The 25,136-nt window shown below is 37.7% G+C and overlaps 1 long non-coding RNA gene across 2 annotated transcripts in view; it reads left to right on the forward strand.

Annotated features, from left to right (window-relative positions):
- The window catches only part of LOC110256477, a 63,293-nt gene extending 41,940 nt beyond the window's left edge, over window positions 1-21,353 (forward strand). Inside the window, exons 1-3 of one of the 2 annotated variants that reach the window (XR_002338061.1) lie at window positions 13,081-14,499; window positions 15,239-15,298; window positions 19,717-21,353. This is a non-coding gene — a long non-coding RNA (uncharacterized LOC110256477). Of the gene's footprint in view, window positions 1-13,080; window positions 14,500-15,238; window positions 15,299-19,716 lie in introns of those variants that run through there. The other variant, XR_002338060.1, reaches the window with a different exon arrangement.

The raw sequence follows: 25,136 nt of genomic DNA on the forward strand, positions 1-25,136 counted from the left end.
GCAGTGGTTAACGAATCTGACTAGGAACCATGAGGTTGCGGGTTCGGTCCCTGCCCTTGCTCAGTGGGTTAACGATCCGGCGTTGCCATGAGCTGTGGTGTAGGTTGCAGACTTGGCTCAGATCCCGCGTTGCTGTGGCTCTGGCGTAGGCTGGTGGCTACAGCTCCGATTAGACCCCTAGCCTGGGAACCTCCATATGCCGAGGGAGTGGACCAAGAAATGACCAAAAAAAAAAAAAAAAAAAAAAAAAAAAGGATGTAGAGTGGCAGATTGGATAAAAACACAAGAGCTATAATACGCTATCTACAAGAGACTCATCTTAAGACACAGACACATAAATATTAAAAGTGAGGGTATGGGAAAGATACTTCATGCCAATGGACAAGACAGAAAAGCAGGAATTGCAAAACTCATATCAGACAAAATAGACTTTAAAACAAAGGCCATAAAGAAAGGCAAAGAAGGACACTATTTAATGATAAAAATCCATTTGAGAAGAGGATATTATAGTCATCAATATATATGCCCCTAAGATAGGAGCATCTAGATACATACAACAAATACTAACAGACATAAAAAGAGAAATTGATGGGGATACAATAATAGAAGGAGAATTTAACACTCCACTCACATCAATGGACAGATCCTCTAGACAGAAAATCAGTAAAGCAATAGAGATCCTAAATGACACAATAGAAAACTTAGACTTAATTGATATTTTCAGGACATTACATACAAAAAATCAGAATACGCATTATTTTCAAGTGCACATGGAACATTCTCAAGGATTGACCACATACTGGGGCACAAAACTAAGCTCAACAAAAATTAACATACAGAAATTATTTCAAGCATCACCTGACAGCAATGGGATGAAACTAGAAATCAACCACAGGAAAAGAAATAAGAAAAAACTGATTACCTGGAGAATAAATAACATGCTACTAAAAAACAAACAAACAACAAAAAAACAATGCATCAATGAGGAAATCAAAGGGAAATAAAAAAATATCTCAAGACAATGATAATGAAAACACAAGCCATTCACAATCTAAGGGTTGCAGAAAAAGCAGTGCTTAAAGGGAAGTTCATAGTAAAGCAGGCCTTCATCAAAAAAGAAGAAAACTCTCAAATCTACAACTTAACCCACCACCTTAAAGAACTAGAAGAACAAATAAAACCTAAACTCGGCAGAAGGAAGGAAATCATAAAGATCAGAGAGGAAATCAATAAAATAGAGATTCAAAAAACAATAGAAAAAATAAAACCAAGAGCTGGTTCTTTGAAAGGCTTAACAAAATAGACAAACCTCTGGCCAGACTCACCAAGAAAAGGGGAGAAATAATTCAAATAAACAAAGTAAGAAATGAAAAAGGAGAAACCTCAATGGATACTGAAAAAATACAAAAAAAAATCAGAGAATACTATGAACAATTATATGCCAAAAAATTTGACAACCTAGAAGAAATGGACAACTTTCTAGAGCCTTGCAGACTGACAAATCTGAATCAAGAAGAAATAGATCAACAGAACAGACCAATCACTAGAAATGAAATTGAATATGTAATAAAAACACTCCCTACAAACAAGAGTCCAGGACCAGATAGCTTCACAGGCAAATTCTACCAAACACACCCATCCTCCTTAAACTTTTTCAAAAGGCTGAAGAAGGAATAATCCCAAAGATATTCTATGAATCTACCATCACCCTAATACCAAAACCAGACAAAGATACTACCAAAAAGGAAAATTATAGGCCAATATCTTTGATGAATATTGATGCAAAAGTTCTCAGCAAAATTTAGCCTACAGAATACCACAGCACATAAAAAAGATCATATACCACTACCAAATTGGACTCATCCCAGGTTCACAAGGCTGGTTCAACATACGAAAATCAATCAATGTCATATACCACATTAAGAGAAGAAAAGTCAAAAACCACATGATCATCTCAATAGAGGCAGAAAAGGCATTTGACAAAATACAACATCCATTCATTGTAAAAACTCTTACCAAAGTGGGTATAGAGGGAACATACCTTAACATAATAAAAGTCATTGATGACAAACACACAGCCAATACAATACTCAATGGAGAAAAGCTGAAAGCCTTCCCACTAAAAACTGGAACAAGATAAGGATGCCCACTCTCATCACTTTTATTCAATATAGTATTGGAAGTCCTAGCCACAGCAGTCAGACAAACAAAAGAAGTAAAATGTATCCAAATTGGAAGAGAAGACATAAAATTGTTACTGTATGCAGAAGACATGATATTATGTATAGAAAACCCTAAGAACTCAACCCCAAAACTACTGGAACTGATCCATGAGTTCAACAAAGTCTCAGTATACAATATTAACATTCAGAAATAGGTTACATTTCAGGAGTTCCCATCGTGGCGCAGTGGTTAATGAATCCGACTAGGAACCATGAGGTTGCGGGTTTGGTCCCTGCCCTTGCTCAGTGGGTTAACGATCTGGCGTTGCCGTGAGCTGTGGTGTAGGTTGCAGACGCGGCTCGGATCCCGCGTTGCTGTGGCTCTGGTGTAGGCCGGTGGCTACAGCTCCGATTCAACCCCTAGCCTGGGAATCTCCATATGCCGCGGGAGTGGCCCAAGAAATAGCAACAACAACAACAAGACAAAAGAAAAAAAAAAAAAAAAAAGAAATAGGTTACATTTCTGTATACTAACAATGAAGTATTAGAAAAGGAATACAAAAATACAATACAAATTGCACCCCCCAAAATTAAATACCTCAGAATAAACCTGACCAAGGAGATGAAAGACTTACATGCTGAGAACTATAAAACATTAACCAAGGAAATTAAAGAGGATTCAAAGAAATGGAAAGATATTCCATGCTCTGGGTTGGAAAAATTAATATTGTAAAAATGGCCACACTATCCAAAGAAATCTACAGATTCAATGCAATCCCCATCAAATTACCCATGACATTTTGCAAAGAACTAGAACAAACAATCCAAAAATTTATATCGAACCACAAAAGACCCAGAATTGCCAAAGCAATCCTGAGGAACAAAAACCAAGCAGCAGGCATAACTCTCCCAGACTTCAGGCAACATTACAAAGCTACGGTAATCAGGACAGTGTGGTACTGGTACCAAAACAGACATAAAAACCAATGGAACAGAATAGAACCCAGAAATAAACCCTGACACCTACGGTCAATTAATTTTTGACAAAGGAGGCAAAAAAATAAAATGGGAAAAAAGTCTTTTCAGTAAGTGCTGCTGGGAAAACTGGACAGCCACATGCAAATCAATGAAACTGGAACACACCCTCACACCATGCACAAAAATAAATTCAAAATGGCTTAACTACTTAAACATAAGACAAAACATCATCAAAGTCCCAGAAGAAAACATAGGCAAAATATTCTCTGACATCAACTGTACAAATGTTTTCTTAGGTAAGACTCCCAAGGCAAAGGAAATAAAAACAAAAATAAACCAATGGTACCTAATCAAACTGACAAGATTTTGCACAACAATTGAAATCATAAAAAAATAAAAAGACAATCTAAAGAATTGGAGAAAATAGTTTCAAGTGATGCAACTGACAAGGAATTAATCTCTAAAATATACAAACAAGTTATACCACTCAACAGCAAAAAAACCAAAAACCCAAATGAAAAATGGGCAGAAGACCTGTACAGACATTTTCCCAAAGAAGATATACAGATGGCCAATAGGCACTTGAAAACAATGCTCAATATCACTAATTACTAGAGAAATGCAAATCAAAACTACAATGAGGTAGCAGCTCACACCAGTCATTAACAAGTCAACAAATAACAAATGCTGGAGAGAGTGTGAAGAAGAGAACACACTCTTATACTGTTTGTGAGAATAAAAATTTCTACAAACACTATGGAAAACAGTATTGAGGTAGCTCAGAAAACTAAATATAGAACTACCTCATGACCCAGCCATCCCAGTCCTGGGCATATACCTGGACAAAACTTTCCTTGAAAAAGACACATTCACCCATATATTCACTGCAGGACTATTCACATGGAAACAACCTAAATGTCCATCAAGAGATGAATGGATTAAGAAGATATAAAAAAATAAAAAATAAACTTAAAAAAAAGAAGATGTGGTATGTACACACAATGGAATACTACACAGCCATAGAAAAGAACAAAATAACACCATTTGCAGCAACATGGATAGAACCTGAGACTCTCATCCTAAGTGAAATAACTCAGAAAAAGAAAAATACCATATGCTATCACTTATATCTGGAATCTAATATACATACAAATGAAATTTGTACATCAGATCTGAGCTCCTTATCATGGGCCAACTGCCCACCCCCTGAAAAAGAAAAGAAACAAACTCTTGGACTTGGAGAACAGACATGTGTTTGCCAGGGGGAGAGGGAGGGGGAGGGAGTGATTAGTTGCAGTTAGTATAAGAAAACTATTGCATTTGGAGTGGATAAGCAAAGAGATCCTGATGTATAGCACAGAGAATTATGTCTTGTCACTTGTGATGGAACATGATGGAGTTAATGTGAGAAAAAGAATGTGTATACATACATGTAAGACTGGGTCACTGGGTCATTTTACAGCATAAATCGACAGAACAATGTAAATCAACTATAATAAAAACAATAAAATTCTAAAAAAAATTTAAATAAATAAATAAATAAAACTCAGGAGCTGAAGAGATTCATAGAGTATGAATTAAAACTGGAATTTTAAATAGTAAAATATTAACCATGTTTCCACTTGGGTAGTGAAATTACATATACTTTTTTCTTCTTTCTTATTTTGTGTTCCATAATTTTTACAATAATAATGAATAGCTTTTGTAATCATAAAAAGTTATTAAAAACAAATAAAATGTGTTGAAATAAGTGCCAATAAAGGAACATGAAGAATGACAGGGGGGCAGCAAAGGTAGCACCATCCTCAGCTTCTCTGAGATGGGGAAGGAATCAGAAACCCTCATGGAAAAGGAGTTTGCAGAATGGACAATTGGTTAAGTACTCTGCTAAGGCAAGTATCTAAGAATGGAGTTGAAGGGATAAACACAAGCCTCAAGGTCATTTTCTATTCATTCTTGCCTTCTTCTCACCATCACTTACTGCATCAAGCATGAGTCAGGCAGAGGGCAGTTGGCCCATGACAAGGAGCTCAGACTGATGAAAAGCACGGGAGGATCTAATAAAAGTGAATGGTATGCGTGAATAAAAAAAATGAACTCATAGTCTTGTGTGGAATCAAAAAAAGAATGCAGAGTAGCAAGTTCAACTCCCATCTTCACAATTTACAGCTGTGCCAACTTGGGATGCTGCAGTCATCTCTCTAGCCCTCAGTTTCCATATCTATAATATAATATCAATGAGAATAATGCCTACGTGCCTCACACAGTTGTGATGAAGAAAAAATTAATTACATGGTGCTTGTGTAAAACACTCTGAAAGCAACAAAGATTCACTGTGGGAAAGGAAGGAGGAAATTCTCAGTAAAGCAGCATCTGAAGGTGAAAATTGTGGGTAGGTGGAAGGTAGACTGACACTGAAGTAGCTTTTGAGAATAAATGATTTTTAAAGAGATAAACACTGAGGCTTCATGAATTTAATTAACTTTCTCAAGTCACATAATAATAAATAGTGGAGTTTGAGCCCTATGCCTATAAATTCTGTGCTCTTTTCTCTATCATGAAACCAGAGATTCAAGGATTTAAGAGAACGGCAGAGAGGAACTGGAGCCTAGATGTACCAATAATGATAACTGGGTGTTTTCTCTGTGCTGAACACTGTTATAGGCACTTTGTAAACAGTAATTCATTAAATCCCCCAATATTCATGTGCAGTAAATGTTCCCATTTTTATAAATGAGGAAGTGAGGTATCATGAGGTTAAACACATCATAAGATCACATAGAGAGTAGATGGACGGACCACAATTTGAATCCAGGCATTACAGGACCAGAATCTGTGTCCATAACTATCAGGCTACATTGCCCCAAAGGAGGTGTGCAATATATTTTACTGGACTTTCCTGCCACCCCCTCAAGAAGTAACCAGACCCCCACACCAATTATAAAGTATCATATGCATAATAAATGCTCTCTAAATATTTGTTAGGTTCAGCAAGTCCTTGAAATGCCAAGATATTTAGGCTCATGATAAGGAATGAGGAGGAAGAAGCTGACATTCTGGGTGACTGACTGGATATGGCAAACCAAGGAGAAACATGGTCAAGAAGGTCCCCAGGTTAAGGGATCAGGGAACTGGCTGGATCCCCCGCAAGATAGGGAGGAAGCTCTGTTGAAAGATGTCTGGGATGGTAAGAGGGAAATCAGGTAAAAGAGAAACATGGGCCTAAGGAGCCATCATCTGGTGACCACATAGGTGATGCATTCCTCAAGATAATATGTTGCCTTAATTATCTCTAATTATGCAAAGGAAAAACCAAAGTTGACAAAAAATACTTTTTAGAAATAAACTAAGAAGCAAGAGAAGCTTGCTTCCTGGAAGAGATTCTGAAAGAAGAAAAGTTTTCAAGATATATTCAAGAAAATACAAGCCAAAAAAAAAAAAAAAAAGCATACAATAATTCTTTTAACCTAATGCCCTTCTAGCAAACAGGTTCAGTTAATAGATTTTATACTGCATTTAATCTTCAATTTGTGAGATGTCAATCTTGGAGGCTTTGTTGGAAACCAATGAGGTGAGATTATTCTAGCTATTATTCCCAAATAATGGATTACTGCACTTGACAAACCTGTAAACAAAAAATCCCTTTCTTTTCATTAGAGGGAATGAGCTATAGAGAAAAGAGGGAATTTGAGACAACATATTGGGAAAGCTGATCTCTCCAAATATATAGTAAGCTTTTATGTAACAGGTTTCAGGAGGCCTTTACAATAATCCCACAAACATACTTGCAGTAATAAATAAAAATGCAGCTCTACTCTCTACAGAGAACTCCAGCTTCAGCATAGGGCTTGTAGTTGGACAGATAGATGTCCTCACCACTCTTAACCACAGTGACTCAATGTGAGAGCTACAGCCAGCCAAGCACCTAACAACTTGATTTGTTATCTTTATTTATAGGAAAATGATATACTTTCTCTCTACTGCTGCCCATTTTGACCGGCCTTTTATGTCAGTACGAGCAGGAAAAGAAGACCCTTGGAAACTGCTATTCTGCAAATGAGCTTAAATACTCCAGGCAATCATTAATTTCTAAAGAATATCTGAAATTTCAACCCTATGATACCCAATAAGATGGAGATAGTTTTGTCCAGGGCATGACAGAGGCAAGGGGGAAGGTTAAGGAGGAGAGTGTTCCTAGAAGAGTAGGAATAGTACATGGAAGGCCCTGAAGCAAAAGGGACCACAATGCAGTCAAGGAACTGAAAGAAGGTGAGGGTGCCTAGAGCACAGAAAGCCTGGGGCCTGGAGAGACAGGCAGAGTCAAAGCATGCCAAATGGAAGATTTGGGCTCTTATAAATGCAATGGGAAGTCGCTGAAGCAGAGGTCATAGCAAAGGAGTGATAGGAATCAGATCTGCATTTTGCAAATACCCTACCCACTGTGGTAAATAAATGAGTGGAGATAAAAGCCAATGCAGAACTACAGTGGTAGGGGTAGAGATGGACATTAAGGGATATCTGAATTTATATGACATCATGTGTACACAGAGTACCAGAGCAGAGCAATGAAGAGCATCTCAATCTGTGTGGTTGGCCTTGTTGGAAGAGCACTGTGTGGTGGGGATCAGGGAGTTTGATTTTCAAGCCACGCTTCCTGGTTTAGAATCCCAGTATGCCAACGTGTACTTTTGCACAAGTTATGCAATCGCCCTACCTCAGTTTTCTCATCTGTAAACTGGGCATAATAATATAGTTTCCACAACCCCAATCCAAAATCTTCAAATCAGATTTTTTTAATTCAGAATTTTATAGGTTTTTGAAAGGTATGTGGTTGTACCAAATATTCTGTACCACCCCCAGTAGAGTCTTAGGCAGGACCCCATAATCAAACCATTGATATGTTTCAAAGCAAAATGTATGACTATTAATACTGTGTGGGATAATAAAGACAATAATTAGAGTTCAGTTATTTAGTTCAGATCAGGTTTTTCTACCAAAGAGTTTGCACTAACTTTCAAAAAAAGTTATGTTTTCTTCAAAGACTTCTGAAATTCAGAACTGCAAGTAAAAGATTATGGACCTGTATTACCCTCCTCCTAGGGCTGTTATGAGGAATAAATGGATCACTGTTTATAACCACTTGGGACAGTGCCTGACATATAGTAAATACCATAGAAGCACTTGTTAAATAAATAAAGCTCTTACGTACAATACTAGCTATCCGCATGAATTTAGGAATTCCTAATCAGTAAAATACAAGGAATAAAAAGGACAACCTTCAAGGTCCTTTTATTTTTCAAGTTCCATAAGACCCCAAAATGTCTTAAGGAATGTCTACTTGGAATGCTTTGTGGAGAAGCCTGGGGTGGACCCTGAATCCACTCCTGACCATGTAATGATAATGCTATAGTAATTTTACACACTGTCCTCACACCTCCTCTGTCCCTTTTGGCAATTCAGTTACACTCAGACCCCATTCTATATTTACCTTTTCAATACCATTTCACCCCCATCTTCCAAGATCTCAGCCTGGAAAGCCTCCCCTTTATCACATCACTATTACTGAAGGCTCAGTAATAAACCTAAGAGCCAAAATCACCAATATGAATCAGTAAGCTCTTGGAGAGAAAGAATTTCTGATGTAAGCAAACTCCTCTCCTAGGAAATGGAAGGCAATAATTTTCCCCACTCTGCTTCCCTTCAAGTGTATTGGGGAAAGGGTCAAAATTACCAACAAAGAGTCTAGGCACATAACCTGGGAAAGTAAGAAACTTAATGCTCAAACCTTGGCTCCCTTATGAGCAATATCAGGATAATAAGAATTGAACCTGCTCTGCCTTCTTCATACAGGTGCTAAGAGGGTCAAACAAGGTGATGCAGCAAAAGCTAACTTACAAAGTATGGCTGATTCATACTATCATCTGCTGCTTGCCTTATAACTGAAATATTTTCTGCATGGTGAAGATGTCCTGGTAATGGATAGTCCCCACAGAAAAGTTACAAATCTGCATTTTCAATGCTTTATTAAAGAAAAAAATAAACACTTATTGAGGCCTCATGATATGCCAAGGACTATGCTAGATATTTCTATACGTGTTACAATCAGAAGACTCATTTTTGTGAATATTATCATGTCTTATTCAATTAATAAATGTTTCTTGGATTTTATTTCAAGGTGAATACAGTTTAATGAAAGTCAAGTTCATTTACGAGAGACTGTTAGCTTAAAAATAATGACCCCTTAAGTCAGCACAGCACTTGACATTTTATAAAGGGCTTGTTTAGTCACTTGTGCACTCGTTTGTCCCAACAAGATACAATTATTAGCCCCATTTGACAGAGAATGAAACTGAGTCTGAGATAACAGCCTGACAAGTGAGGAACCCAGGAATTGAACCCAGGAATCAACCCAGGAATTCATTATCTTAACCACCTATCTCTATACAATCTCTGCAGTTCTGAGAAGGACTGTGCTGCAGCCAGATTTTTAAAAAACAAAGCTGAATTTCTTTTCTGAGATCATTTCTACAGACTATCTCCTTTGGAAGGACAATAAAACAGCACAGGCACCACAAAAAGTGGTGAATTTCATTAAACTGGTATAGAAAATACAAGCACAGAGAAAGAGATACCCCAACTGTCACTTGCCACATGTGAATGAAAAAGAAAGGCATGGGCCATGATACAGCTTTTGCCCTCTCCCTCAGGTCCTCCTAGTAACTCCAATTAATGGTATTTAAAGTTCTAGAGCAGAAGGAAAATCAACGCCTGTTTGCCTAGCCTCACCATTTTCCTTCCTGTGTCAGATAGTACTATAGAAAGCCACAGTACAGACTTAATAGGTTCAAGAATTTCAAGGTGCTTTTCCTTCCTTGCTTTTTTGCTTTTTTCCCCACAATAAGACAGAGAAGCAATTACTTCTCCGTCTGCTCAACTTGACACTTAGGCTTCGCTGAGCTGGAAAGAAAAGGAAATGGGAATGGGAAACCTAAAACCAAAGACTCAGAGCCTGAAGAAAATGAACAAAGTTTTTAATTCAATGAGATTAGCATGGAAATCTGCAGTTAGTTTCTACCCTACTCCTTGTCTGAGAAAAACTTAATTGCATCTGATTGCAGTAAGACAAACATGACTGGTTTTTTAAAAAATAATACTTTTAGGATTTAGGAAGTCTAATCTAAGTATACCTTGCATTATACAGTGATTTACACTTTACAAAGCACCTCCACATACATTATCTCACTTAGTTCCTAAAACAGTGCTAATTCTTTAATCAATCATTTGAATTTAGAATTTTCAAGGACTTGGGAGGAAAAAAATTATCACTTTGAGTGCCTACCAAGTGCTAGTCATAGTACTGAGTGATTTGCATTCATTATCTCCAATCATCTAAAACAACCCAGCAAGAAAGGCACATTGGGAAGGGTCCCCGCAGCATTTAAAGTCATCTCACAAGGAATGCTGCAGTAACTTGAGGCAAGAAGCAGCACTCAGGAACTCCAAGAAACTAACAAATGGCAACAAGAACTATAGTTTTCCGTGGAGTGAAGCAGTCAACCCATGTGATACATAGAGAGAGAGCCAGGAGAACAGATATTCTGAACTCACTGTCTGTATACTCTCTGATATTTCACTTGTACCCCCAACACTACACCCTCCACTAATTGAACACAATTGGAACCAGAGGGCATGGGGTCCCATTGGTGCAACCTATGTGAGTGCATGGGCACAAAGTAAGGTGAATAAGGGTAAAATGTGGATCCAGATGGAAGAGGGAAGGAAAGAAGTTAGCTAGCACAGACTACCCTTTTTTGCCTCCTCCTCATCTACCCTTATTTTTAATGTTATGAAAGAAAAAACAAAACATAATTGGTATTGCTAAAGGAGCTCTTTAATATGAAGGCAGGGGCCATGGAGGAAGTGGGACTTAATGCACGTCTCAGATTGGGTGAAATCTGAACTACTGACCACTCACTGTCTAAAGCAGGCATCTAGAATATCTATACATTGTTCCAGAAACTCAAGATATTCATCAGACCCTTATTAAATAACCCATGACAGCCTATCCCTTAAGGACAAATATTTTCTTTTTGCATCAGGCCAATCATAATTCTTCCAAGACAACTTTAACAACCTTGTTGCCTTTAAAGCTTCTGAATCTTTCTCTCACAAACTCTTTCAGTTTTACCCAATTTCTGTCTTCCATTTTGCAGTTCCTAAGACCTCAAATAAAGCCCCTTGTTCTTTGCAGCCTTGTTACTAAGATACTAATCATTGTTTGATAGTCCAAATGAAAAGATGCCAAATCAAGACAGGATGATGTCAATTTTAGTCATCTTACCAAATGAAACCCAAAACATAAGCAACCATCAGTGTTCTTCAAAAAATATATCAGAGTAAATAGAGGGATAACTATTCAACATAATATATAACTTTTACCAGTTCCTATAGCTTCTGTATTTGAGTATCAGGCCTAAATTGGCAAGCAAAGCAGCCAGCCTTTCTCCACCACTATTGTATGTTCTCTTTACCCTCTGCCTGCTTCTCAAGTGGTGTTCTTTACTCATAAGGTGATTCAAATCTCTATCCCTGAAGGATCTGAATTCTTGAAGGTTTGTCTTTTTTGGGTTGCTGCCGCTGTCCAGTGACCAGGATTACTAGGCAAGAGATACTGCTGTGGATCCTTTCAGTCCCAGAAATACTCCTCCTCACTCTGTTGTTTCACAGCAACCTATTACTCCCTGGTAATCTGCATCAGTCACACTGCTGAGTAGAGTTAAATCTTTTCTACCTGACAGTCCAATAATCCATGGAGCTCATTATGGTCAAGGGCAGTTTCAGCTTCCAGTTCACTGGAACTATGACTGTGTCCCACTTGGGAGCATTCTTTCTTTAAACATTAGGATCGATGGGACATGAAGCAGAAGTTCTTCCCGTGGGTTATTGGTCATTTGTAGGGCCATCTACTCCCATCACCACCTTTGGTTCTGACAAAGAGTCTCTCTTAGGCCAAACTTCAGGCAGAGTCCTCTGAATACTCTTCTGCACAAGGACCTGACTTTTGGGCTTCCATGTTGATCTCTGTGTTGTCCATTTTTAGCAGGAACTCCACTAACTCAGTTTAACCTAATCGCCCACCCTTCATATCTGATCATCCTCAAAATATAATCATGTTTCTCATCCTCAATCATCCCCCAAGTGATGTCGGGAGGTCATTGGCCTACCTTCAGCAAGAATCCTGTTAAATCAGTTTGGCCAGAATCATCCTTACTCATGATGCTTCCTCTTAGTAATTTTCTTTCCACTCATCCCAATCCCGCTTCTTGGCTATAAATTCCCACTTTTCCTTGTTCTTTTCTAATGTCTCTCCCTTAATACAAAACCCCATTGTAGAAGTTTCTCTTAAATAAAGTATTCCTTACCATATTTAACAAGTATCGTAAGTAAATTTTTTTCCTTTAACAGTTCCAAGATCTAGGCTTTCTGGCTACAGAAGATGATACTCTATCCTGGCCACTGGTTTTGAGGCATATATACAACATCGTGAAGGAAGTACACCAAATTTGTAGAATATTTTCATTGTACTAGTCATTCCACTATTCTGTTAAGTAACTGCTTCTAGGTTGTGTGGCACATAATAAGACCAATAAATTCCATGGAAATGAGCAGACTATGGCATATGTTTTGCGGGAGAAGGTGATTGTGGGTCAGGGATGATATTTGGATACCACTATGATGGTAAAAGAGAGAACAAGAAAAGAAAATATACATATGAGGAGTTCCTGCTGTGGCTCAGCGGTAACGAACCTGATGAGCACCCATAAGGACGTAGATTTGATCCCTGGCCTCACTCAGTGGGCTAAGGATCTGGCATTGCTGGGAGCTGTGGTGTAGGTCACAGATGCAGCTCAGATCCTGCATTGCTGTGGCTATGGCGTAGGCTAGCAGCTACAGCTCCAATTCAACCCTAGCCTGGGAACTTCCATATGCCACAGGTGTGGCCCTAAGAAAAGAAAAATAATTAATTAATTAAATATACACATGAAATATGTCTTTATCCTATGAGAAGAATCAAAGACCTCTCCATGTAATAAGAGGTACAACATAATGAATCTGTCACGAAGTAATTAGCTGTTCTCTTTAGGAAATGATCCCCACGTAGCTAGGAATTCAGCATTGCCTCTGCCATAGGCATAGTAAGCACTTAGCCTTTTGGAAAGAAGTCTATGTTTTTAAGCCTATAAATAATAATCCCTTACTGGCCCCATGGCCATTTATACAGGAGCCCATTGAGCAAGAAGCAGAGTATCCACAGAATAGGTAACTTGTCCACCTGGTTATCTAAAGCCTCACCCACAGTGGATGCTCTCCATGGGCACTAACATGGAGTACAAATATTATGTTCACTCCAAAAAACTCCATCCACAAACATCTCTCACAGAGTTTTGACATCCAGAGGGTGACCACTTCCACTGTCCAAACTGAACCTAAAACCAGTGGGCAAGGATAATAAATTGAAATAGTTCATAGGTCATCCTCCTGGAGTGCAAAATAAGCTAAAGAAGCATGAAGAATATCTCTAGAGAGCAAAGAAATCCTGCTCAGTAGATATCGTCGTTTTGTTTTTTGTTTTTTTTTTTTTCAGATAGAGAAACTGAGACAACAAAAGTCTAAATAGTTTGCCTGAAGTCACACAACTAGATGAGGAAGCTGAGATTCAAATCTTCCATTTCTAAAGTTTATCCTCTTCCTTGGGCCATCAAAGCCTCTTAGCTTCCCGTCAAGGAGAATTAGATTCATCTGAGATGCAAACCAACTATCAGCTTAAAATTTTTTCTACATTGATAAGTAAAATCCAAAGTTTCTTCCTGTAGTCATTAAAATTAAAGATTATGATGAGCAAGGAATTTAAACAGCTATCTTAGCTTGTTCAGTGGAATGCATTCTTAAAGATGGCTTTACCTCCAATCATTAGCCCCCACAACCACAGCCTCTTAAGCAGTGCTGATAGTAATATAATCCAGCCATATCAGTAATTGAACAGTTATTCTTCTTACTTTTTAAAATATGACTCTATTTTAAAAATAAAAGGAACATGGATGAAACTAATCTTCAACAAGTAATTCATATAAAAATATTCACAAGATTTTTACATCCTTTATTTCATATTAAGTATTAAAAATCCATTCTGTCCTTCATACGTATGCCACATTTCATTTCAGACCAGCCACATTTCAAGTGTTTAATTAATGGGTGTGGTTGATGCCTGCCATGTAAGACAGCACCGTTCTGGAGATGAATTCTTCTACTGACTGGCTGTGTCTTCTAAACATCTCTCACATTCTTCAACTTGAAAATGGTAATAATGATACATTTGGGAATTAAATGAATAATAACAATGATAGTAACAAAATAACAATAAGAAGAATAGCTAGATTTATTTATTTCTCATGTGACCAGCACCGTTAACTCTTAGAGGACTTATGGCAATTAATTTTTGTAACAAAATATAAGGAAAATCAAGATATAATGATTATGTATCTTGCTTGAGATCATAGCTGGAAAGAAACAATTTGAACTGTGGCAATGCAATTTCAGCCTCTAAACTCTTCTATGAGAATAATAATAATAGCACTAACAATGAGAGCTACTGAGTATTATATTTTAACAAGATAATAGAATCATAATTCAAACTTCAACAAGGCCAACCTTGCCTAATATATAGAGCCACTCTTACAACTCAAGAAGCTGATAATGTTGTGAAGAAAAAGAATACATAGAAAGAAATAACTAGTACCAAAAAAAAAAGGGGGAAGGCAGTAGGGGATGTAACAGGCAAAAAAATGTGAACTCTACAGAAATCCAAAGTAGTGATCAACATTGGGTCATGGTCATGATGGTCTTCCTAGAAAGAGCTGACACTTAGGGTCCCATCTGGGGAGAGAGGCTATGACCAGCAAATGCAAGCAGGGTCAGCTTCATGAACATATGGCCTATGTGATCACACAGGGTCCTACAATTAGAAAGGCCCAAAAACTGGTTTTTAATGCTGTCTTGAAATTCTTAGTAATTTTGTCTTTGAACTTTTATTTTTTAAGTGAACATGCTGGGACAATGGAGAATGTTCATAAGAAGAAGAAATACTCGTAATACGCAATGTAAGTGTCCACCTCCATTTCTTGCCATTCTGTTTGTGTATTGCATTCATGCTGCCTTATGAGCAAAGAATTAAAATGTGTGGAAGTTCAGAGACACACAAAACAAGTACAAAGTAAGTATTTACGACTAAAACTAAGTAAGCGAGCAGACAGCCCCAGGAGGCCACAATTTTCATTTGAACCAAATCTTGATTTGAACAAAGAAAAAAGCATTCTAAGAAACACGAAAAACCAATGAACCCTATATCTTTTCTTACTTGGTTACTTCCCTGTATTAGCCAACCACTCATACTGAAAATGAGGACAGGGAAGAAACAGGAAAGACAGAGCTAACCATTGTTTCTTTTCCTTCTAGTCCTTTCTCATTCATCAATAAGCCTAAGGTAGAGAGTGTTAGTAAATTGTGTCCTTCTCAAGAAGTGAAGTAATAACAACTGACTTTGTTTTGTGCAGCATGTTTACTGTTCTGATAAGAGTGAAAAATATACATACAAAGCTATGAAAAACAAATTGAGTAATTTTGGTGATTTTGCATACAAGTTAAATGCCTTTCTTTGTACATACATTTAAAACTGTCATTGAACAATAATGGACGGCAAAATTCCTGCTAATCATTTAAGTTTTTAATTTTCTTTTGTTTAGAACAATATTAAATAGCAAATAAAAATACCATGACAAATCAAGAGACAAACAGAAACCATAGAGGAAAGGAAAAGACTTTATATTTTACTACATGTAAGGAATGACACCTTTTTTCCTGCTTTTGAACAAGGGTATCCAAATTTTCATTTTTGCTCTAGGTCTCACAAATTATGTAGCCAACCCTGACAGCAATTGTGAAGCTTTCCCCTCTCCGGTATTTACAGCAAGTGCTATCACATTTTCTCATTGAGCCCAAATAAGACTTCTGAATCTTTCTCAGAGCAGTGCTCCCATGAGCAGTTTAAGCAGGTACACAAGTTAAATCTGTGGATATCCCCCCAAAACCAAACCATGCAGATAGAAGGGATGTGAAATTCTAGGCAAAGAAAACACTGGGTGGTGTGCACAAGGGTAATGCATAGGCCAAGCTTGCTAAACTACCTGTGAACTAACTCCCTGTTAACTACCAATGCACGTATGAAAGATCATAACAAAAATCAGCTTGATAAAAGAAGTAATGATATTATGTCTTGTTAGTTTCAGAAATGGTCCATAATTTAGAGCTCTTTATATTAGGGTAGAGAACCTTTGAAAATATATAATGTAATAAAGTGCTCAATACTTCTGCGGTGCTTATTATTCTATGGCGCTGTTCTAAGTGATTTGCATATATCAACTCATTTAATCCATAAACAACTATTTGAGGTAGGTACTATGAATATCTCAATTTTACATAAGAGGATACTGGAGCACAGAGAAGTTGAATCACTGGCACACTGTCATGGTTAAACAATAGCAGAACCAGCATGGATATAGAGTTTGCACTACTATAATCTCTTGAAGTCTCTGAAGAAGGTGTCTATCACCAACATAGCAATATTTTGCAAAATATTCTGCATTTGGCGCTCCTGGTGGTGTGGGTTTATTATAGTCTCAGGAAGAATGATCATCTCCTATTTGATATTCTTTGTCATCTGGAACCCAAAGCAGTTCCGAGTGGTCTCACAAAATGTCTAATGAACAATTTCTCCTGTTCCAGTTATTCCTATTCTAATCATAGGGTTCAAGCTCAGTCCAAGAAATAGGAACATTTAGGACATAAGCTCGGCCAGTCAAAATATTTAGCATTCCAGTTTTATAAATATCGTTATCTAATACCTTCCTTTAATATTTAAAATCCCATACTAGAATTTTGGAACCAGAAGAGTCCTAAGAGATCATCTAATCTAGGAAGAACAAAAAGGTATCTCATAAGCCCATTCTGGTCTTATTGATTGGTATTAGACATCTGGAGTAACATTATAACAAGGGTTTTGAGGCCATTTTGGAATGTAGTGGGATAGAATAGTGTCTGATGAGTAATGGGTGTAGGGAAGGAACAACAGAAGCTCATATGCTGTCCTGTCAATAGAGTGGAACACAAGAATATGGGCTCTGGGGTTAGCTTTCCAAAAATCAAAGCCTTGCTTCACTGTTCTCTGATGGGGCAACCTTGGACAAGTTACTAAATCTCCTAACTATCAATTCACTTATTTCTAAAATGAGGAAAATAAAACCTACCTCGTAGGTTGGTTGTGAGAATTTAATGAAATAATATATGTTGATATGCTTACTGGAACATTTAACATACCTTAAATATTCAACATATCATTTTTATATACTAGCCGTAACCAATTTGTGGCGTCTAGGCTGGGCCCTAGAAGAGACAGGTAGCAACAGTGCCATGCATATACCATTTCTTTTCTTTTTTTTTTAAGTCGTTTTGCCTTTTTCTAGGGCCTCTCCCATGGCATACGGAGGTTCCAGGCTAGGGGTCTAATCAGAGCCATAGCCGCCGGCCTACGCCAGAGCCACAGCAACGCCAGATCCAAGCCACATCTGCAACCTACACCACAACTCACGGCAACACCAGATCCTTAACCCACTGAGCAAGGCCAGGGATCAAACTCTCAGCCTCATGGTTCCTAGTTGGATTCGTTAACCACTGAGCCACGACAGGAACTCCACATATGCCATTTCTGATCTAGCCCCTTCTCTTTGAACAAACAGATGGAGAAACTGAAGGTGTGGCAAATTTGGGTACATTCTCCAAATCACATTTGTTGTTTTCCTCACAAGCAGAGGCCCTCAAAGAACACTGGGTTCTTGCCCTGACTGCTCATGATCCACATGCAACCCTGGGCATGACACTGCTCTAGAGACTTCAGTGTCCCTATTTACAAAATAAAGGAATCAGGATCTAATTCATCTCCATGGAGCAGTCACTCCCAAAGGGTCCTGTGTTTCTAGAGGGTGAGGACCTTTTCCCATAATTCAGTGAGTGTTACAAACTGAAATTCTCTCCTTCCAGTTTTGACAGCATTGCAGGTGTTCTTTCACAGAATGTATGTTCCATTTGCTTTGTTCTAAAAATTCAGGTTTTTAGTAATGAAGGCCACAGCTGGATACCAAAAGATTACACAATTATTTCTTCAGCATGCCCTAGGGGGGTCTAGTAGGCTATGACCCACAACAATCTTATCAGCGGCTTTTCACTGCCCCTTGAGGTATAGCCAAGGTAGTGTTGAGATGTACTTACCAGATTATCTCTTCAATGCTCTCCTAAATTCAGATTTTCTGGACATATTCAAATACTTAAAAAAAATGTATTGAGGTATAACTATCCATTAAATGGACCCATGATAGTACTTTAAACAACTCCCTTTTTTAAAAAAAATGAGTCAAGCACAGCTGGATACACTGCTTCAAAATCCAACATAGGATCAAAAACACTGGGAAAAATCCAGGTTTTCATTAATCTTCTGATAGGCATTACATTCTAATAAACACAAACGAAGGTATAAAAAGAAAGGAAAATATAGATTTAACATTAAGGATGCAGACACATAAAATACATTAAATTTATAACAGGGAGGAGTTCCTGTTGTGGCGCAGCAGAAATGAATCCAACTAGGAACCATGAGGTTGCCAGTTTGATCCCTGGCCTCACTCAGTGGGTTAAGGATCTGGCATTGCCATGAGCTGTGGTGTAGGTCACAGTCACAGCTTGGACCTTGTGTTGCTGTGGCTGTGGCTGTGGCATAGGCTGGCGGCTACAGCTCCAATTAGACCCCTATGCTGGGACCCTCCATATGCTGCAAGTGCGGCCCACAAAAAGAAAAAAAAAATTATATCAGGAATAAGGATGTATTTGTAAAACACATACTTGTACTTGATTGTTTTGTATACATGTTTTAAAGGCTTCCCAGCTCAAGGATTTTTAGAGTACTGGTTTTGTAAATGAGGAGTCGCATATACAAATTTGACCTTCCCAAAGTATTTCAGAGAAGTGTAACATAGACATTAAGAATTTGGATTCAAGAGTTCCCACTGTGGTTCAGTGGGTTAAGGATCCAGTATTACTGCAGTTGTGGCATAGGTTGCAGCTGCAGCTCAGGTTCGATCCCTGGCTGGGGAGCTTCCATATGCAATGACAGTGGCAAAAAAAAAAAAAAAAAAGAATTTGGACTCAAAAGCTTAATTATTTGGGTTAAAATCCAGACTTTTCCACTTTCTAGCTGATAAACTTGAGCAAATTATTGTCTTACCTCAGTGTGCTCATCCGTATAATGGGAATGAAAATGATTAACCTCATAAGAGTTGTTGTGAGGACTCAGTGAGGTAATACACTTTAAGAGCTTATCCCAGTTATAGCATGTATTTCAAGACAATAGTGAGCCCAAGCCTCTTCGACTGTGGACTTCAGTTATCAATGTTTTACTTCTTCTATTTTGTAGATAAAGAAACAAGTTCAGAAAAGATCTGTGTTACTTGCCTAAAGTAGCATTCATTGAGCAGAGCAAGGCAGGATGCTATTTAGTAGAAGACCTCAATTTTAGTAAACCTCAGACCACTGCTTTCCCCAGGTCAGTGCTCTTATGGTGTGAAAGAGATTAGTATAAAATATCTATTTTTAAATTGCTAATACTATTTAATAATAATCTCAATTTCTCATATTAATTGTGCAATACCTTTATGAACTATTAATAAATAGAAGTTCGAAAGAGAAAAAGAGAGATTATGTTCTGCTTAGGGAAAATGGGTATAACGCCACTAGAGAAAAATGAGAGATGGAAAAGGGCCTCTTGGGCAATTGAAAGAAGCTATGTTAAGTCAGTCTATTTTAGATGATAAAATCTATGTCTTTTTAAACGCTTTTTTATGTAATAAATGCCCAGCAGATAAATGACCAGACTGGCTCATTGCCTGGCGGGGTCCATATATTTAAAAGTTCCTCCATCAGGCAGAGTGCTAAGAGGTTTATTTAGAAAATACCTAGGTGTCTCCTGGGTCTGAGCCCTTCTGCTGGATCAAAGCACACCCCATGGATAAATGTGCCCAGATTGAAAAGGCTGAAATCCAGGGCCATCTGCTGAGATGTGGCTTTGCTTGAACACCTCACTTTTGATTAAGAGATCGCAAACTGCCTTGTTATTAAAATTATAATTCAAACTTTGTTGGCAGCTACACAATTAGAACCTCACAGACAGGCCGCCTACCCTTTAAACATGACATTTGAGCTAATACCCCGTCCTTTGCCAAGACACACATTACGAAAAATCACTGGAAAATGAAGGCACTGAAAGTTCAGCAATCAAATCCCAAATGCTGATTGTCACTGCTCAGTGCCCATGGTGAAGAGTTTCATTTAGGCTTATGAGGATGTATCAGCAGAACAGAGCTTATCACTAGGGCATCTTTGGGCTGTACCCCAATCCGACTGTGAAACCCCCAGAAGACACAAAGAAAAAGTTACGTGCCCTGTGACTTCATCTCATTCTCCCAGTCTTCTGCTATCATGAGCTTCCATTTGTAATCATCTCCAAGGAGAGCACAGACTATCCAAAATCAGGGTCTTAGAGTAGAATTTATATCTCTGACTTTCATATTTTACAAAATATTATTTAAAACATCCCAAATATGCAATTATTTGTTAGACACTGCCCTAAGATATATGAGGCACCATCTCCATCTCTCTATTTAAAGAGAGTTTAGAATCTATGGGAAAGAGAAGACATATAAATATACACCAGGAACAAGTGTGATCTCATCTTTGGTCAAAAAGACATTTCAAAAAGAAAGAAGTTAGAAATTAATTTTGTGGAATGTTCACCATAAGGTTAACTTGTTTTCTCCAAGTGGTGGTAATTAGGTTGATTTTTGTCTTCTTCCTAGTACTTTATCCCTCGTTTGAATTTTTTTGTTAAGTATGAATAGTTTTTATAAAGAATATACTGCTATTTCAAAAAGAGAGAGCACTTCATGGAGGAAATGGTACTTTTTTAAAATGATTTTTTTTATTGTAATTGGTTCACAGTGTTCCGTTAATTTTCTACTGTACAGGAGTTCCCGTCATGGCTCAATGGTTAACGAATCCGACTAGGAACCATGAGGTTGCAGGTTCAATCCCTGGCCTTGCTCAGTGGGTTAAGGATCTGGCATTGCTGTGAGTTGTGGTGTAGGTTGCAGACGTAGCTTGGATCCTGTGTTGCTGTGGCTGTGGTGTAGGCCGGCGGCTACAGCTCTGATTATACCCCTAGCCTGGAAAGCTCCATATGCCTAGGGAGAGGCCCTAGAAACAGCAAAAAGACAAAAAAAAAAAAAATCTACTGTACAGCAAAGTGACCCAGTCACACATACATGTATACATTCTTTTCCTCACATTATCATGCTCCATCACAAGTGACAAGATATAGTTCCCAGTGTTATATAGCAGGATCTCATTGCTTATCCATTCCAAATGCTATAGTTTGCTTCTATTAACCCCAGACTCCCAGTCCATCCCACTCCCTCCCCTTCCCCTTTGGCAACCACAAGAATGTTCTCCAAGTCCATAAATTTATTTTCTATAGAAAGGTTCATTTGTGCCATATATTAGATTCCAGATAAAGGTGCTATCATATGGTATTTGTCTTTCTATTTCTATTTCACTTAGTATGAGAGTTTCTAGTTCCATCCATGTTGCTGCAAATGGCATTATTTTGTTCTTTCTTATGGCTGAGTAGCATTCCATTATGTATATATACCACATCTTCTTAATCCATTCATCTGTCTATGGACATTTAGGTTGTTTCCATGTCTTGGCTATTGTGAATAGTGCTACAGTGAACATGTGGGTGCATGTGTCTTTTTCAAGGAAAGTTTTGTGAAATGGTACTTTTTAAATTGGTATTATTTGGAAAGAGAGTAATGATAAATTTGTTGGGTACCTGGTCCTGCTCTACTTCCTTGGGAAATCATTAAAGAAAAAGAGGCAGCTCTTCCACGAGCCTGAGCAAATTCATAATTCCCCACTAGTTGCTCCTAATTATTCTCTCAGTTAAGTCCAGGAAAATGGAGTTGCACAAAGGCAAGGCTCTTTTCAAACCAGAAGTTCCAATAGAATTATTACCGAATTGGTTACATAGGAGAATGTATTTCAGAAAATGCTGTAATTTGTCAAAGAGAAAATATCAGCTAATGAGAATCAGCTCATGGTTGTGACCTGCCTTTGGGCAACTGTCCACTCAATGGTCATAACAGCAGCCAATGGAATGATGTCTTCTCAGAGGAAATAACTCATTCCTGCTGCAGAGTATCTGCATGCAACAGAACTCTCTCAGACACAGAACCCTAGAACAGTGTATGTTTAAATTGCTTGAATGGTTAGAACTAAAGCTTTTCCAAAAACAAGGCAAGGTGATGAAGCAAACAGGGCTTATTGATAAGTAGAAGACATAAGTTTCTTCCTGACTTTAGCACAGAGCATAATAATGCTACTACCTTTGATTCATAAAGCCTCGCTTGAGGTCAATTAACAACTCTAAAAGTGGGAATATGATCACCTTGCCTTGATTAACTTACAAGACTATTTTAGAGGTTGTAAATAATTTTTGTTAATATTTTTCATACCTTGCAAAAAACAAGGAGTTATAGTGATGATCCCTAGATTTTGGGAAAACATAGCATGTGGTTACCTTATTTAAAGATGAGGAGAGGACTTTTTTCCTCCAGAAATGCCAATCCTGCATTTTTTTCTTGTTTTCAAAATAATGGAAAGGTATCAACAGACCATCCCAATTCTCCAAGTGAATGAAATACAAGCTTTATACTGTGTGTCTTCAATGATTCATTCAAGAAATAGACTTAGCCTATCTATGCTATGCATTTTAATATAGATTTATACCCTATATAACAGATTCAGAAAGAGATTAGAGATGGGCCAGGCACTCAGGTAATCTGAGTAACATCAAATAGGAGAAGCTGAAATACTGTCCTTGTGACACTAAATTATTATAAATGTAATGGGATGAGGAACATGTGTTTACCAGAACTCCAATTAGGGAGATGTATGCTTATGGAAACAAGCATATATCTGGAAACAATTACTTAATAAACTATTTTGGATGCCCTTGAGATCTAACAAAGGCACATCCAAAATGACTACTATCCATATCTAAATGAAGTAAATTCAAGAGAATGGGAAAATAACTGGAAACCGAACAGACAACTCTTTTTAAGAATTCTGCTAAAAAGAGAGCAGAGTGATAGGAATCATAAATGAAGGGTGATATAGGATCAATATGTTGTAGTTGCTGCTGTTGTTTCTTGTTTAAGATGAGAAAAATTTATGTAACTTGGTATACTTTGATCATTAAAATAGAAAATACAAAGAAAAATGTCTATTCGGGTCTTTTGCCCCTTTTTCAATTCCGTCGTTGGCTTTTTTGCTGTTGAGTTGTATAAGTTGTTTGTATAGAGATTAAGCCCTTGTCAATTGCATCATTTGAAACTATTTTCTCCCATTCTGTAACTTGTCTTTTTGGTTTCTCTTTGGTTTCTTTTGCTATGCAAAACTTGTCCGTTTGATTAGGTCCCATTGGTTTATATTTCTTTTATTTCTGTTGCCTGTGGGGGTCTGACCTGAGAAAATATTTGTAAGGCTGATATCAGAGAATGTTTTGCCTATGTTCTCTTCCAGAAATTTGATGGTGTCTTGTCTTACATTTAAGTCTTTAAGCCATTTTGAGTTTATTTTCGTGCATGGTGTGAGATGTGTTCCAGTTTCACTGATTTACATGTGACTGTCCAGTTTTCCCAGTACCACTTGTTGAAAAGATTGTCTTTTTCCCATTTTATGTTCTTGCCTCCTTTGTCAAAGATTAATTGACCATAAGTGTCTGGGTTTATTTCTGGGTTCTCTATTCTGTTCCATTGGTCTATATGTCTGTTTTGGTACCAGTACCGCACTGTTTTGATGACTGTGGCTTTGTTATATTGACTGAAGTCTGGGAGAGTTATGCCTGCTGCTTGGTTTTTGTTCCTCAGGATTGCTTTGGCAATTCTGGGTCTTTTGTGGTTCCATATACTTTTTTGGATTGTTTGTTCTAGTTCTGTGAAAAATGTCATGGGTAATTTAATAGGGATTGCATTGAATCTGTAGATTGCTTTGGGTAGTATGGCCATTTTTACAATATTCATTTTTCCAACCCAGGAGCATGGGATATATTTCCATCTCTTTACATCTTCTTTAATTTCCTTGATTAATGTTTTCTAGCTCTCAGCATATAAGTCTTTTACCTCCTTGGTCAGGCTTATTCCCAGGTGTTTGTTTTTTTGGGGGTGCAATTTTAGAAGGTATTGTATTTTTGTATTCCTTTTCTAATATTCCTTTGTCAGTATACAGAAATGCAACTGATTTCTGAATGTTAATCTTATTTCCTGATACTTTGCTCAATTTTTAATCCATTCAAGTAGTGAAAAACGGGCAAAAGACCTGAACAGACATTTCTCCAAAAAAGATATACAGATGTCCAACATGCACATGAAAAAATGCTCAGCACCATTGATTATTAGAGAAATGCAAATCAAAACTACTCTGAGGTACCACCTCACACCAGTCAGAATGGCCATCATTGATAAGTCCACAAATAACAAATGCTGGAGGGGCTATGGAGAAAAGGGAACCCTCCTGTACTGTTGGTAGCAATGAAATCTGGTACAACACTATGGAAAACAGTATGGAGGTACCTTAGAAAACTATACATAGAACTACCATATAACCCAGCAATTCCACTCTTGGGCATATGCCTGGACAAAAATTTTCCTTGAAAAAGACACATGCACCCACATGTTCACTGCAGCTCTAGTCACAATAGCCAAGACATGGAAACAACCT

Source organism: Sus scrofa, chromosome 13 (genome assembly GCF_000003025.6).
Source record: "Sus scrofa isolate TJ Tabasco breed Duroc chromosome 13, Sscrofa11.1, whole genome shotgun sequence".
NCBI lineage: Eukaryota > Metazoa > Chordata > Mammalia > Artiodactyla > Suidae > Sus > Sus scrofa.